The following is an 8,398-nucleotide window of genomic DNA, read 5'->3' as shown; positions in this document are numbered from 1 at the left end:
AAGGAGCTCCGCTGTCTGTCCAGCTGCAGGTGGAGAGGGTGGGTGGGGTTATCCATGATGGACAACAGTTTGTTGAGAGTCCAGCCTCAAAAGGGTCCAGTTTGATGCCGATGACAGAGCCAGCTTTCCTGATCAGTTTATTGATTCTGCTGGTGTCACCGGCCCTGATGCTGCCCACCCAGCAGACGGCTGCAAAGAAGAATGCACTAGCAACAACGGACTGGTAGAAGATCTCCGACGATTCAAGTATGAGTGAGCACGCTGCAGCTGGTAAACAATGGCATCGTCCACCCCCAGGTGAGGCTGGTAGGCAAATTGCAGAGGGTCTAGAAATGATCTCACCTGTGGTCTGAGATGGGACAAGACCAGTCTCTCCAGCACCTTCATCACATGAGATGTGAGATATTCTTCTCTCTTTTTGCACTACTTTATTTATCTTTTGCACCATGCATGTTGAGTTGTTGGAGGAGCACGCGACATAAGATTTTCATTGCCAACATATACGCTGTATCTGCTGTGCATATGACAAATAAAAACCTTGAACCTTGAACTTGAACCTTGAGCTACTGGCCGATAGTCATTGAGCCCAGAAGGAGTCGTCTTTTCAGGGACAGGAACAACGCAGGACGTCTTCCACAGCACCAGGGTGGTCTCCAGGAACAGGCTCAGGTTGCACAGGTGTTGAAGAACAGGAGACAGCTGGCTGGCACAGGTCTTCAGAACCCTGGGGCTGATGTCGTCCGGGCCTGCAGATTTGCTTGGTGTAGTTTCTCCAGCTGTCTCTTAACCTGGCCTGTAGTCAAAGTGAGGCGGGGGAGGGGGGGTGGAGACCCTAACCCTAACCCTGCGATTCACCACATCAAGGGGATGATGGAGGGGGCCATACCATAACATCTTGGCTGATAACCTCCTTCCCTCAGCCAGTACACTGGAAATGGGACATGGATAGGTCTTCCAGCACAACAATGACGCAAAACATACGGCCAAGGCAACCAAGGAGTGGCTAAAGAAGAAGCACATGAAGGTGATGGAGGGCCTAGCCAGTCTACAGACCTCCATCCCATAGAAAATCTGCGGAGGGAGCTGAAGCTTCCAGCTGCCCAGCATCAGCCTCCGAACCTTAAGGATTTTGAGAGAATCTGCAGAGAGGAGAGGACCAAAATCCCTCCTGAGATGTGAGCAAACCTGGTGACCAACTACAAGAACCACCTGACCTCTGTGCTGTCCAACAAGGCTTCTCCACGAAGTACTAAGGCATGTTTTGCAAGGGGATCAAATACTTATTTCCCCCAATTAAACGCAAATCAATGGATATCTTTTTTTTAATGTACATTTCTGGATTTTATATTTGTTATTCTGTCTCTCACTGTTAAACTAAACCTACCATTAAAAGTATGGACTGTTCAGTTCTTTGGCAAATCCACGTCACCTCCTCCCTCCCTGACTCTCTGGACCCCCTGCAGTTTGCCTACAGAGCAAACAGGTGCACAGAAAACGCCCTTCAGGGCTGTATGCTCAGCCCTCCCCTCTACTTCCTGTTCACATAAGACTGCATGGCCAAACACAACACAATCAAGTTTGATTTTGACACAACCGATCCCGGCCTGATCAGGTGATCATCAACATCAATGAGACGGCGTACAGAGAGGAGGTCGAAACCCTGATATCTTGTTGTCAGGATAACAACCTCCATCTCGACGTCAGCAAAACCAAGGAACTGACTGTGGATTACAGGTGGCAGCAGAGAGGGACGCGCCCATATCACCATCAATGGGACTAATGTGGAGAGAATCAGCAGCTTCAGGTTCCTCGGTGTCCACATCGCTGAGGACCTGACATGGACTCATCAAACAAACAACATCACCGAAACAGTTCCGCAGCGGCTCTTCTTCCTCCACAGGCTGCAGATGTTCAACATGGACTCCAGGATACTCTGCAACTCCTACAGGTGCACCATAGAGAGCATCCTGATCGGCAGCATCACGGCCTGGTACAGCAGTTGCTCCGTCCTCAGCCGTAAGGCTCTACAGCCTGGTGAAACTGCACAGCACATCACCAGGACGGAGCTGGCATCCATGGAGAGCCTCTACTCCCAGCAGCTGAGGAAGAAAGCACGAGGATTATCAAAGACCATATAATATATAATACTATAGCCTTTGAATCTTCAATCTTTGAATTTGAATGGAATCTTGATATTGTAGGTTGTTTATAACAAAACCCAAAGAGATTATCACCAACTTTCCTGCTCTGCAGAGCTTTATTAAATTCATTAATTCTGTTTTTTACTGACCTGCAAACTCCAGTGTGTTTAGCATATATAGGGATGACATCAGGTTTTCCAATTTGTTCCTAAATAGTTGATGGGCTGTTGATGTTGATTACTATTATGCTAACCTTTACCTTTATTTTTCAGTTCAATTAAAATCACTTGAGTAGAACTTTGGATATCGTCAGAATGGTTGCATCAAGGGACTGCAAATATACACAATTATAGATCATATAATAAATGCATTTTTTTGTTCAGTTTAAGGTAAACCAAGCTGAACGTCCTGTATTCTGTGCCACTTGTGTTCAGCCGGTTTTGGAATCTCAGATTCTCTTCAATCTTTGCTAGTTTGTGTGTCCTGGTGCATCAGTCACCTGGTCTGCACACTATACTCACTTCAGTATGAGCAAGACACACAAACTGTGAATGACAGGAACCCATAGGGTTAAAAAGTATGTTATCTTAATGGAAGAACTGGCACACACAGTACTGTACCAGACTAGAGATAGAGGTTATCTGTCTTCTGACTATTAGATCTCAGCATGTGCGCTTATAGGAGCAGAGTTAGCAGATCACATTTTGATCAGTCTTGCTTTTATTCAGCAGCATCAGTTTGGCTAAAAGTGTGTGTGAAATCTTTTGCTTGCCAGCTCATAAATATCTCCAAGTGTGACGGGCCTGAGAGGTATGCAGTCAAGAGCTTCCTCCCAGCCCACAGGAAGCTACAGAAACACTCTCAGCAGGAGTTATGAAGGCTTCTCACCCTTGACCCTGAACTGGAAAGTACCTTCCCAAACCATGGCTGTTGAACGCCCTGTTTGTCTCTGTGACAGACCAGAGCGGGCTGGGGCTCCTTGAAAGGAATTACAGTGGCTGTCAGGGAGTTAGGTTGAGTTTAAAACCTTATTTTGCTGAATAAACAACTGCAGTGTTGGAATACATTGCATGTTTCTCCAGCCTTAATACTGTGAAACTGCATTTCACTCATACTACCCTGTGGTGGTTTGTCTGATGGAACCAAAGTCATCTGAAGTAATGGTCTAAAAGCATCTCCATGCCATCTGAAAACTGTAAATAAAAATGATCTTGAAAAGGTCTAATCTTAGCAATACCTGGGAGGTTGGCTGAACTGAAGTCTCACTTTCAAATAGAACATTGAAAGTGAGACTTCAAATAATAAAAATTAAGACGGGGTTACATGTTATATCACAGAATAAAGCATGTTCGTGTTGAGTATAGCCAAATTATGCTCTGATGTAACAAAAAACTGATTATTATCTCTGTTTTGTTTTTTTCCCCTGTGTTTGGTACGTGTGACAGGAGGTAGAACGTTATTATCTGGCTTCATAGTTGAACCACAATCCAACAAAACTAGCACGAGCACGGAGCTAGAACGGAACTGATTTTTTGTGGAAAGATAAGATGAGATGACCTTTATTGATCCGCGTAGGTATCAGAATCCAAATTTCTTTATTTGTCCCGCAATGGGGAAATGTACATGATTACAGCAGCAGAAGTAGGGCAGAGAAGTGAAGAGAATAGACTTACATTTTAAAAATGTCAAATAACTAAAAATGTAAACGCTATTTTTTTGGAAGAAAACACAATAAGTAGAAAAACAAATAGCAGGTAAGTACACTATGGTGAAAAAATCAAGCATATATATTAAAGAAAGTGACCATATAAAAATTAAAGAGGGAGCTGGTACTGTTTGTAAAATGTGAAGAAATGTGTGGGTAAATTGCAGAAAGTTTAATATGTACAGGCATTCTCTCCGTGAGACACTGCTGTGAAGCAGTCTGTCACTGAAGGAGCTGCACAGTGTGACAGGGTATCCTGGAGTGGGGAACATGTTGTCCAGCAGGGGAATTCAGGTGTTAGCAGTAACAGAGTAAGAATGAAACACAGAACAGGCCATTGTACCTTTTGGTATTTATGCATTTCTGCCTCCCGTGCAGAGCAAGAAAAACCTTCTCCTATTCTTCCGTTCTCTCTAGGTCTTTTATTATCCTTGCATGTACAACAACATGATGTACCATATGTACCATCCATGCTCTGACAAGTAAAGACATTTAAATCCATCTGATGACTCTGTGCTCTATGACCGGAGCCCTGCTGCGATTGATTATCACCAGTTTAAAGGGGTCCAATACCCAACAGGGAGCATGTAGAGGGGTCCTTAAGAACCACACTTAGCATCTCAACAGACTTCAGTGCTGTTTGACGCTGGTTTTGCGTTGGGAAAATACAAACTCTGAGAAGCAAGTGAGAAGTTTTGAAATTCCTTTTTTTGTGTGTTTAATTGAATTATTTGCATTATTTAAAACTGTGATGTCTCTACTCACTGGCTAATTACTTACTTTAATAGTGATTCTCTACTTATTGAATCATTCAGTATGCCTATATTCTGTATATCTGCCTTCAGTGTGTATCAATAGGTCTAATGTTATGTCCCTGACTTTAGCTGTAAAAAATGTGAATCGCTCCAATCATGTCAAGCAGGAGATTTCCAGTGACGCTGGAAGTCATTCAGAGTTGGGGGTGCTGAGTGACGTCACACGGTGACGATGACGTCATACCAAATGCAGCTGTTACATTCATCAAGCAAATTTCATACATAGAGGTAGGTTCAAGGTGGGAACATCGAAAAGAACAGAGAGTTGGATCGAACCAAGTCAAAGTCAGAAAATTGCCTGAAATGATTTGCCGGCTCGGGAATCGATCCGGCCTTTTAGGCAGCAGTGACTGCATATGACGACCAGCTCTAAACACTGAACTACCAGGTGGCCCAACAAAGCCTAGTCGAAAACTCAATTCAGTTTGGTCAATTGCCCAGACTGTTAACAAGGACCCTCTGATAAATGACCATGTCACATCAATCTGATGAAAGATGTTAATGGCAGATTTAAAAAATCATTGGGTTTTTTTATATTCATTTTTGTTTTGGAGAACACAAAACTGTCCCCTGAGAAGCCTTTTTTCCCCTTTTTAAATAAAAAGACTGAAATTAATCAACTTATCAACGACATTCTAATTTATTGAGATGTACCTGTGTGTCTCAACGGCTTCACACACTGTTCAGCATACAATACTCTCTGTCTAAGAGTACACGGGGGGAAAATGTTGGAAAACCCAGAGACAGCATGAAGAGTAATACAAATATGTGGATTCTTGGCAAGGACTGTAGAGGTTTTAAAACCACTGAGCTGGGCTGTCCTTTAGTTTTTTTTAGGAATTCTTGCACTTGATTTTTCAAGGATTAGAATAAATACATTTTATAAATCTTGCTAAGTCACAAAGTCCCTTATTTTAGCATTGTTTTATAGCTGATTTTTAATTGCCAAATACAATTGTTATCACTGGTGCTCACAACCAAATAAGGGCTTAGGGCAGGAGTGTCAAACGCAATTTCATTGCAGGCCACATTAGCATTATGGTTGCACTCAAACGGCCGGTTGTAACTTTAAGACTACAGTACCAGTAGAAAGTTGGGACACACCTTCTCATTCACAGGTTTCAATTTATTTTAAAGAGGTAATTAACAACTTGTAGTTTTAGATATATTTATAAACTTGTAGCGTCTCGGTATAGGCTCCGTATCTCTTTTGTCCGTGAGTTTATTAACACTTAACACAGGTTACAGTCGGCCATAACCACGCCAAAACAATAAAGAGGCAAGTTAATGGTCACTCTAACACGCATACTCCGTTAGCTCTCTCGTAGCATTCTCGTCTCGCTCTCTAGGAACCTCCCTTCTCGACATCCAACCAATCAGAAGACACTCTCTCACACCTCACAGCCATAAGTCAAAAGAACTGTCAATCACAAACAGTGACACTTTCAATTCGCTACTTGCACAACCACTTCCGCGTTCTACTTAATACTGCTCGATTGTTTCCGGTCAAACAATAGCTACATTCTACACCCGATGTTTACAACAGTTCTAAAAGTTGAACATCACCGGTGTTCACCGGATTTGTAGGACGACCAAAGCCCCAACAAGCAGGTTGGATAAAGGTTTTAAATGGTATGCGGCGTCATACATACACAACTACGAAGGTAAGAAAACAACTATTAAATGACTGACTAACTATCTAACGCTAGGTAACGTCAAATGTTAGCTTTACAAGTTCTCTAACATTAACCAACCTATCTGACGTTAGGTGATGCTATGTGCTTTATCTGGTGATAGTTATCTACAACATTATAACATGTTTACTTAATCAGCGTTTTATATCTGCCTATATCGTTGGTGTTTTGGATTAACTAATGTTACTCTTGTTGTTAGCCACTGTCATGCCTAACAGTAATGTCATGTGCAAGATGTGTTGACGTGAGTAAAGAGGCTAATGACACTTATCTGTTATTTTATTCAGTGTCCAATAAAGACAGGCTGTCAGGGCAGGTCGGTGTGAGAGTCTTGTGCTACAGGACAATGAGGAAGAATGAGAAAACACACAGTTTAAGTGTAGGCAGGAAGCTGTGTAACTTTGTTCATCCCCGTTCAGTGGCGCTCAGTTCAGTGGAGCATTATAGCTAAGTTTATTCCTAAAGGCTCACCAACTTTAATGTTTTGCCTGTCTCCCTGCACATTGGTCAGATAATTTGATCAAGTTCATAAGGATAAGGTGGAAACGTGTTTGGGTGGTCAGAAACATATTTACATAAGTTAACACTGCTAATATACACCTTCTAAGGCATAATAGTTATCAAGGAAGGTTATTCAAGTTTGTTTGAGTAGCGAGAAAATGTAAAGCTAAGCATTCAGGAGGGTAGGCATCTTCTAGGTAGGAGCATGGTCCAGCAACAATAACTACTCATAATAACCTACTTGCTGTTTTCCATGAAGCAGAGGTTATATTTCTAATTTTCTTCTCTTTCTTCTTAGATTACGCTTTGTGATTCATCGCCAGTGTTGTTGACGCACAGCCAATGCTCCTGTGTGGCAGGCACTGTTTTGTGCTCCTCCTGTTTGTAGGACACAATGAATACACATGGATCCACAAGTGCAAAGATCAATTAGAGAAAAAGCTGACCATTTCTTTTTCTACGTATACATGCCAAGATACCTGTCTTTGAGAAATGAACTATGAAAACATGAGCAATTCCCAGGTTCTTCAATGAAAGATTGGAATGACAAAAATATGTTTTAAAATATTTTATTACAGTTCATTTTTCATTCATAACTTTGTTAAGCCAATATGTTACAATAGTTCAATATGTTACAATGTTCATTTTTACAAATCTATACAAATGACCAGAGGATTTCAACACATACATGCCTAAATATGTCAATGAAATGTTAAGGGGGAACAACTGATTAACAGAACTTTACATTCAACAGTTTGCTTACATTGATGTTTGTGTACATAAGATTTACATCATGTTTAACAAAGTTATCTGCCACTGGAATAAACAAAATTCACTAAATGAAATTACAAAAACCTGGTGTTGAACCAATGCTTTACTTAACCCATGCCTTAACTAATGCCTTGTTTGGCTAATGTTTCCTGCATAGGAAAGGGGGATTACGCCATCAAACAATTTGTTTTGTTTAATTCTCCTAATGACTCGTTCCACATGTACTCTGAGTCGTGCTATTGATTGTGTTTCAGTAACCTGGTATGCAGGCATCTGATTTTGCTTTTAACTTATAAACTAGTAAGGCTGTGCTCTTGTTCTGCCAAATGTTTTATAATGGTTATGTGTACCATACCCTGGGAAAAACAGTGAGTTGCTGTAGTGCACTGGTGTATTTAAAGAGGGCTGAGTCCTTTAGTGTAGCCTTCTGTAAATGCAATCGCATCCCACCCTTGCAACCACCTGCAAAGTGGATGGCAATAAAAAGATTTTTCCACCAAATGCGTCTGATGGAGGACTTTCTAATTATCCCATTCAACATTTGGTCTGACCCAGGAATACTTATTTGCTCAATTTTCGCAACAGATTAATCAAGAAGGATTACATTTCAGTTAACTCGTCAAAATGTAGCCATTTACTGCAGCGTACTGTCTAATGTCTACAAAATACACACAATGGGTCATGTTCATGGTTCACCGTTTCCTGGTTTGACTGATGCATGTTGATGGCCTCAGCCAGTTTCCTACCATAAGAATAAAAAAATGTCCTTAT

The 8,398-nt window shown here is 41.6% G+C and overlaps 1 long non-coding RNA gene across 1 annotated transcript; it reads left to right on the top strand.

Annotated features, from left to right (window-relative positions):
• Positions 1–6,129: 6,129 nt before the first annotated feature.
• On the top strand, positions 6,130–7,710 carry LOC134858572 (uncharacterized). The gene is made up of 2 exons (XR_010164972.1): positions 6,130–6,325; positions 7,155–7,710. It is a non-coding gene; the product is annotated as an uncharacterized LOC134858572 (long non-coding RNA).
• The last annotated feature ends 688 nt before the right edge of the window (positions 7,711–8,398 follow it).

Source organism: Eleginops maclovinus, chromosome 22, assembly GCF_036324505.1.
Source record: "Eleginops maclovinus isolate JMC-PN-2008 ecotype Puerto Natales chromosome 22, JC_Emac_rtc_rv5, whole genome shotgun sequence".
In the NCBI taxonomy this organism is placed as follows: Eukaryota; Metazoa; Chordata; class Actinopteri; order Perciformes; family Eleginopidae; genus Eleginops; species Eleginops maclovinus.
This window is presented reverse-complemented; position numbering and strand designations above follow the sequence as displayed.